This window comes from Eschscholzia californica, unplaced genomic scaffold (assembly GCF_041429995.1).
Source record: "Eschscholzia californica isolate CP2 unplaced genomic scaffold, dmEscCali1.0.p SCAF_2, whole genome shotgun sequence".
Classification (NCBI taxonomy): domain Eukaryota; kingdom Viridiplantae; phylum Streptophyta; class Magnoliopsida; order Ranunculales; family Papaveraceae; genus Eschscholzia; species Eschscholzia californica.
Genome location: NW_028238309.1, coordinates 22,602,722 through 22,609,893, shown reverse-complemented (window position 1 = coordinate 22,609,893; position 7,172 = coordinate 22,602,722). Strand labels below are relative to the sequence as shown.

Sequence of the window (7,172 nt, the reverse complement as noted above, 5' to 3'; positions counted from 1 at the left end):
CAACTCTTTAAACATTCACTTGTTTTTCTCACTAGAAACCCTATTTTTCTTCTTAAGAACTGATGTGACACGAAAATGTCACATTTGGAGAGCCTAACTTAGACTAATTAGTCATTTTCGAGTGTTATCAATAATATTTTATGTGTTTTTCATGTTAGGTACTTATTTTGGAGTTAAGCGTGTAAACCGGAATAAAGGGAACGAATTGTTACTATCATTTCATGTGCCGAAAACGAGAGAAAAATATTTCAAGCAAATCATATGACAAGAGGAGTCAAAGACGAGTCTAACGATGAAAACGGAAGTCAATTCCGAGTTCGGATGGAGAAGTTGTGGAAGAAAGAAGTCGAGGTTCGGTCTTAAAACAAAGATTCTATGAAGGCACCCCCCTTGATTTCCAAGTGAAGATTAAAGCCCAAGTCTAAAACCCAAGAGCCTAGATATGAAGGAACAAAACCCAAGCCCAAAGAAGATGAAAGAAGGAAGAGATTTTGGAGGCACCCTCTTTATGGACTCAAGTTTGAGTCAAAGTCAAGTCTTGACTAAGTCTAGGGTTTGAGTAAAAAGGGAGGGTCAAGACACTATTCATCTTCTTCTTCATTCTAACAATACACAAGTTTTGGGAGGAAGAGAGAAAGTTAGGGTTTTCTTGGTTCTTCATCACCAAAAGCAAGGGTTGAAAGAGGGTTTGGTAAAGAAAGAGAGAGCAAGAGAAGGAGGGGTGCCGGCCAAGTTGGCCGGCACCATAGCCGGCACGGGACTCGGCCGGACAGCAGCTTCGTCGGCAGCACGCAGCAGCAGCGCAAGGAGCATAGCAACAGCACGCGAAGGAAGCTGCTGCGGGAAGCTTCCTTGGGCGCTCTGCAGCTCGGTCGTCGGCTGCTGTGCACGAGCAGCACAAGCAGCTTCACGGCCAGGCAGCTTAGGACAAGCATGCGCACAGCTCGGTTTAGCATAGGGTTGCTCGGTTTGGCACGGGACAGCATCTATGGGCCGGATCTAAGCTTCCTTTGGTCGGAAATCTTGATTTTGGCCAGAAACCTAACTTTCTTTAATCGGATTTTCGTGGTGTTCCGGCAACTTTCTTGATTCAAAACCTTAGGGCTTTTACTCCCCATGTCTTGATCTATCTTCCCATGTAGTTTGATTTGATTTTGGATGAAAAATCTTTAGAGAGAGAAAGCTTGGTGAAGCTTTAATGGTGGATGTTCTTGAGATGGAGAAGATGATGATGGGTGCTATGGGGTAATCTGATTTTTACTCGGGGACACCCAAAGTTCACTATTAAAGGGAAATCCAGAAAATTGCTACGGGAGATCGACTATACTTAGAGACTCATTTTTCTCGACAAACCTAGCCTCGAGCCACATCGAAAAAGGGGGATTTCTCATCATCTTCTTTTCATTTATTACTTATTCACCATGTTAGCTAAATCAAGTGTGTCGATTATATGAGATGAAATGTGATGAATTTGTGATTATGTTTAATATGATTTGATGTTTTGATTATGAATTGATGTTCATTTGATTCGATTATCGTTTTGATCGTATTTTCATGTGTCTTGTCAAGCACTTCGCATAGTTAATAGACGAAACGAGGTATTCGATATCGATAGTAGTCTAAGTCATAATTTCATGTGTCTTGTCATGCACTTCACATAGTTAGGCGACTAGGCGACACTTTCGTTGACTCGGGATTAACCGATTTAGACGTTTGTTTGACTAAGTATGATCTTCGGATATACGTAGTACTTATAGACATCACCTTAGGAGTCGAACATCGATTATATTTTGACACATTAGATCGGACAATACGTAGTTGTAGGTTTATCATTATAGATTCTGGGATTTCGATACATGAACTCTCGTATTCGGATACTCTTGAAGCATGATTTGAATGTGATGATTGACTTATTATTTGTTTACATGTGAGTTTAATTGACTTCGTCTAGTTGTATAAACTAGAAGCCTCGATCGTAATCGTCCATTGACACAAAGTTTGATAATGCGTACTTAGTTTGATAATCGATACTTAGTGACGTTTGATCGGTTATACTTAGTTTGACGTATTATACTTATCAGTGTCATACTTGTTCATTTTCAATTCATTAGATAGTGTGTGTAAGTTTGATAGCCGATGCTTAGTGACGTTTGATCGACTATGCTTAGTTAGACACATGATGCTTAGGATTGTCAATGTGGGTGAAGTTAGTTACATTTTTATGCGAATAGATACTTAGTATTTGTCATTATCGATCTTGTGGATCGAAGTATCCGTCTCAATTAACCTTTGCCCGAATCAACTCTTACCGTCTCCCGACTCTTGTTCCTCCGACTCTTCTCTCGAATCTCTCTCACCCATTTAATTTGATTGTTTAATAGTTTTAGTTGCTTTCTTTTATTTCTTAAATCAATCAAACCCCCCCATCTTTATCTTTATTTCTTTCCGTTTTAGTCTAAGTTAGCTAATAATACTAAAACCGACGGACAAGACCTTCGATATCCGGATTACCTTCCTATCCTTGGATCGACCCTGGCTTTGCCGGGTTACTACTTGATACCTCCGCTTGGGTGTGCAATCTTTTCGGGTGCATCAAGAACCAAATGCCCAAATCTAATACTACTTCTTGAACCCTCTTTTTGTTTTCTACCTTCACTTAATTTAATAAAGAGGCCAAGCCCTATTTTGGTTTAAAGTCCAATTTGGTTTAAAGCAAGCCCAATTTGGTGTAAATCCAATTTTCAACATCCCCCCTTAAACCAAATTTCCACAACTCTTCATATCTAAACATCCACTTCAATCATTCAAAGATATTATACTTCAAAAGTTGTTCATCAAATTTTTCTCCTTCAAGCACACCATTCAAGATTGTCGATTCACATCATATTGATAACTTTTCCATGAATATTTACCTACTATATAGATTCATATTTTCATATGAACAAAATGAATAAATACCTTGTTAAGATCAATGTCGACTCTTTGCTTGTAACTTTTATCTACAAGCCTTGCTTTGTATTTTTGGACTTCACCACTTGCATTCTTCTTTGCTTTGTATGCACAATTTACATCAATAGGCTTGTATCTTTTTGTCAACTCATATGCATCATTCTTTTCAATTGTATTAATTTCTTCATCCATTATTTTTTTTCATTTTTTCTCCTTGAATGACTACTTCATGACTAATAGGATCACAATCCATGAGAAAGCAACATAAATTCACTTCTTCTTCATTATCAATAACTTCATAAATCTCTCTCAAGCTTCTTGTTTTCATTGGTCTTTCACTAGAACTTCCTCCCGATGGGGAAGATGATGGAGATGAAGATGATGGTCTACACATTGGTGTTTGTTGCTCTCTTTGAATTTCTTTTGGTGCCTCTTCTTCTTTTTCACCTTCAAGTTCAAGTTCAACTTGAATAGTTTCTTTTCCTTTCCATCCCCATGTCATTTCTTCTTCAAATACAAAATCTCTACTAAGGGGAACTTTATTGGTAGCTGGATTAAATAACTTGTAACACTTTGTTTGCTCACTATAACCAAGGAAGATGCATTTTTCACCTTTGTCATCAAGTTTTGTTCTTCTTGCTTCCGGTATCTTTGCATAAGCAATACATCTAAATATCTTTAAATGAGATACACTAGGCTTGTAGTAGCCCCATGCCTCTTGCGTTGTCTTCGTATAAACACTTTTAGTGGGACATCTATTTAACAAGTATACAGCACATGCAACGGCTTCACCCCAAAATTCTATAGGCAAACTTTTTTCTTTTAACATGCTTCTTGCCATGTTTAATATGGTGCGATTTTTCCTTTTGGCTAATCCATTTAGTTGTTGTGTGTGTGATGGGGTAAGCTCGTGAACAATTCCATGTTCTTTATAAAACATATCAAAGTCTCGTGAAGTAAATTCTCCACCTCTATCCGATCTTAGTTTCTTGATAACATACCCACTTTGTTTCTCAACCATATTCTTGAATTCCTTAAACACTTCAAATACTTCAGATTTATTCTTCAAGAAGTATACCTATGGTTTTCTACTATAATCATCAATAAAAGTGAGAAAGTAATTGTTACCTCCATCTGTCATTGGCTTCAATGGACCACAAACATCGGTATGCACAAGCTTTAGAGGATTGTAAGCTCTCCACCTTCCTTCTTTAGACAAAGTTGTTCTATCAAGGAAGTGGAAGACCAGATTTCAATCCGGGAGGTCGTGACATTACGTCCAAATATGTGGGAGAAAAAATGAAGTGCTACAAGTGTGGGAAAGAAGGGCATAAGTCTGCTGAATGTCGAAAGAAGAGTGCCAAATTATTAGTGAGTTAAGAAGTTTAGGGCTTTGGAGTTGCTTATGACGATGGTGGTAGCATTAATGAGGAAAATATTGTTATGCCCAATCGGGGTTAATGTGAACAATATGAGTAATCCAAGACAAGCTATAGGAATAGTAAAGAACAATCAAGAACAGAACACAGAGATTTACGTGGTTCGGTTGGTGAGACCTACTCCATGGCGACAACGGCGCGATGATTTCATAAGCAAACAAGTTTACACAAGAGATTCGTGAGATTGAGTCTTATTGATATCTCTTTAGGGTTTAGTTTATATAGCCACTAAACCCTAACCCCATCGCCTCACCGACTCTCTCTCTACAACCGACATTATACACGAATAAACACTAATCACCGACATAAGCCTAGCTTCGCATTCCAGCTCTGTCTCGGAGTCCAGCTTTGCCTCAGAGCACTGCTTCACATACCAGCTCTATCTCAGTAATCAGCTCCGCTAGTGGGTCCAAGCTTCGGTAAGTTGTCCCGGGTTTGATATCACTCCATATTCGAGTCACTTCTAACAATTCTCCACCTTGACTTGAATATGCTCCTCTTGACTTAGATCTGCCACCATCATAGCTCATCGCCTCTGAGCCATCATCGCTCCAGCCCTGCTAGGGCTAACATCTGGAAAACCCAATCAAGCCTAAGCAATGCTTAAACTTGAAAGTTATAACTGCCTTAGTCAGCATATCCGCTGGATTCTCTGCCGTAGAAACCTTCTTCATCGTGATCTTCCCTTGTTCAATCACGTCCTTGATAAAGTGATATGACGTCAATGTGTTTAGTTCTCCCGTGATACATTTGATTTTTGGTCAAATGAATAGCACTATGGTTGCCGCAGTAGACCTCTGTCACCTCCTGCTTCAAGCCCAAATCCCGAACTAAACCACTCAGCCATATTGGCTCCTTCACCGCCTCTGTTGCTGCCATGTACTCAGCTTCCGTTGTAGACAGCGCTACCACCGATTGCAGCACTGCTCTCCAACTAATGACACTCCCGCAGAGTGTGAACGTATAGCCCGTCAGCGACCTCTTCCTATCAAGATCCCCTGGAAAATCCGAATCTACAAATCCAATTACCGAACCAGAAGTGTCAGCCCTTCTGTCGTAAACCAGACCAAACTCCGCAGTATCCATTTCACAGTCTGCCAATGACCTTTCCCAGGTCTGCCCACGTATCTGCTTACTACACTAACAGCATGTGAAATATCAGGCCTTCTGCACACCATAGCATACATAATGTTACTTACTGCATTTGCATAAGGCACTCGAGACATGTACTCCGTCTCGTCATCAGTTGTTGGTGACAGTTCCCCCGAAAGCTTGAAGTGTGCTGTCAATGGAGTACTGACAGGTTTTGCCTCAGTCATACCAAAACGTTCCAACACCTTCTCGATGTACGTTTTCTGAGACAAAAACAGTTTCCCAGCAGATCTGTCTCTCCGTGTCTCCATACCCAATATCTTCCTTGAGGCACCCAAGTCTTTCATCTCAAACTCACCCTTTAACTGATCCTTTAACATGTGGATTTTCGACATATCCTTGCAAGCTATCAGCATGTCATTCACATACAGGAGTGGATACACATAAGAACCATCCGATAGTTTCTTGTGGTACACACAACTATCATGCCTGCTTCTGTCATAGCCGTTTTTAACCATAAACGTGTCAAAACGTTTATACCACTGCCTAGGAGACTGTTTCAGTCCATACAAAGACTTCTTCAGCAAACAGACCTGGTCTTCTTTCCCGAGAATTTCAAACCCCTCTGGCTGACGCATATAGATTTGTTCCTCCAGCTCTCCATGTAAGAAAGCAGTCTTAACATCAAGCTTCTCCAATTCCATATCATACAAAGCAGCCATAGCAAGTATCACTCTAATAGAGTTATGTTTAACAACAGGAGAACATACCTCATTGAAGTTTATCCCTTCTCGCTGTGTAAACCCCTTAGCTACTAACCGTGCTTTGTAACGTGCATCTTCAACCCCTGGGATTCCTTCCTTCTTCTTGAAAACCCATTTGCTACCAACAATCTTCTGACCCTTAGGCAGCTCGGCTCATTTCCAGACCTGGTTCTTCCGAAGAGGCTCAATCTCTTCATTCATGGCAAGAGACCACTGTCGTGAATCATCGCTCCTCATAACTTCTTCATAGGTGCATGGCTCACCTCCATCAATGCTTTCTCCCACACTAAGTACGAATGTAACCATATCTGCCATCCCATACCTTTCCGGTGCCCGGATGTCTCTCCTTCCCCTGTTCCTCGCAACACTGTATTGAACCATCTCTGGTTCAGCTTGCTCATCTATCTGAGGCCGAACCTCTTCCGGAGTGTCTATCTCAAGCTCCACCTGCTCTCCATGATCTTCCTGCTCCACCTGTTTACCAACACCCTTCCGAGCTCTCTCCATGAGATCTTCCTTCTCTGCTTCTGAAAGTGATTCAGCGAGTGCAGCCTTCTCATTCAACGTCTTCAACAGACCCTGTTGAACTAATACTGCTCGCATCTTAATCTTCCAAAGATTAAAATCTTTACTTCCATCGAACTTCTCTATCTCGTATTTAGCCATCACATAAACCTCAAAACCACAACTCTGATACCAGTTTGTTATGCCCAATCGGGGTTAATGTGAACAATACGAGTAAGCCAAGACAAGCTATAGGAATAGTAAAGAACAATCAAGAACAGAACACAGAGATTTACGTGGTTCGGTTGGTGAGACCTACTCCACGGCGACAACGGCGCGATGATTTCCATTATGATAAGCAAACAAGTTTACACAAGAGATTCGTGAGATTGTGTCTTACTGATATCTCCTTAGGGTTTAGTTT

At 40.7% G+C, this 7,172-nt stretch overlaps 1 long non-coding RNA gene across 1 annotated transcript; it reads left to right on the top strand.

Moving 5' to 3' along the window:
- The first annotated feature begins 587 nt into the window (after window positions 1-587).
- Window positions 588-1,508, top strand: LOC147556944 (uncharacterized). The gene is made up of 2 exons (XR_015233661.1): window positions 588-1,245; window positions 1,291-1,508. It is a non-coding gene; the product is annotated as an uncharacterized LOC147556944 (long non-coding RNA).
- The last annotated feature ends 5,664 nt before the right edge of the window (window positions 1,509-7,172 follow it).